This window comes from Plasmodium cynomolgi, chromosome 5 (assembly GCF_000321355.1).
Source record: "Plasmodium cynomolgi strain B DNA, chromosome 5, whole genome shotgun sequence".
Taxonomy (NCBI): Eukaryota; Apicomplexa; class Aconoidasida; order Haemosporida; family Plasmodiidae; genus Plasmodium; species Plasmodium cynomolgi.
Window position 1 is genome coordinate 491,904 of NC_020398.1, and position 1,523 is coordinate 493,426.

Genomic DNA, 1,523 nt, shown 5'->3' on the forward strand with positions numbered 1-1,523 from the left:
AAATTTATTTATCGATGGACAACGCGCGGTCATCCCCGTCAGTGGGAGAAGAAGAGTCAGCTTTGCTACATTTCCCGTTTGGTCCACACCGAACAGGGAGAGGCTCCTCCCCCCCCATGTATGTGGAGGTCCTTCACCTACTTGGACCATCATTTGGGGAAAAAGACCCAGGCGGAGACAGTAACAGGGAGGATCCTCACCCATTTGTTGGGAACCTCCCTCAAAAAAAAAAGAAAAAAAAAAAGAAAGAAAGAAAGGTAGTTCCTCTCACCGCGAGTAAAAAATTATACAATTTTGTTCTGTCCAACGAATGAGGACGGAATAGGTTTGGCTCCCTCGGATAGCCCCTTCACCACAGGGTCTTAAAACGTAACCGCATTAGCGCAGTGGTGGGCCGATTATGTTCCACAGATGGAGGTCCCCTCGCCTAGGTAGCCCCCGATACAAAATGACCAGTAGATGTTGAGTTCATCGGAGTAAACGACGCGGTTAAATGATCATATGTTAGCGTAACTGCAAAGGTATACTACACAAAAGGTTGTCTTAATTTCTTGTGAATGCCATGCATGCGTCCAACTTAGCTGAAAGTGGTGTATCTCCCCTCTCCCCCCAAAGTAATCACAATGAACCCATTCGAATGGGGAATGAGGACTGTTCGGCTGCTCTCTTCTTTGTTAACTTTCTATGTAAAGCACAATTTGTAGTTTTCCTCCTACCACAGTTACCTCTGTTGAGGTTGAACATCCCGTTGACGGCTCCCTCTCCAGGGTAGGAATTGTCCGCATATCTTGCATGGCACGAGCTGCTATGACCATTTGGGTGGCGTCTTTCCACTCAACTCTACTTTTTTTTTTTTTTTTTTTTTCTATCTACCCCTCCCCCCTCCATCATATCATATAAGAATGGGGCAAAAATAAATACCTATCCGGGTATGCCTACCATAGGGGGTAAAAAGAAAAGGACTCCCCCCATGTGAGTTAAGAAAAAAAAAATATTATCGAACGCAACAGCGGGGTGAAAACCCTCCCTAATGTGACAAAAATGATTGCAGGTTCACTCTGCTCAATGGCTATATTTTTCCCCCCAGGTGCGTTAATACAAATTATAACATTATTTCTTCTTCTTCTTTTTCTTCCATCTACATGTGCGCATCGAGCCGACTGGATGGGATGGAATGGCCCTATCATCTCGGGGAGGCTGGGCTGCTGCCATCCATCCGGTGCATTAGCAAATGCGGGAAGAGAAAAAAAAGGCCGCGCGCAGCGGGCATTCATTGCCACGCTTAACCTTTGCTCAATATGTATATATATGATATGTGCTACTAGCACGTACATAGGCGTTGCGGCATAGCACCAAAAGGGTCATCTCTTTAATGGAGAGGTGATCCCTCAACATGCGTTCCCTTTGCAGTCCCAGGTTACGTTATTTTAGCTGCGCCGTTAGGGGAGTCCCCACATATATGCCTCCTAAAAGTAAATTCCCAAATTGTACAGGCAAAAAAAGGAAAATATTTTTTTTTTTTT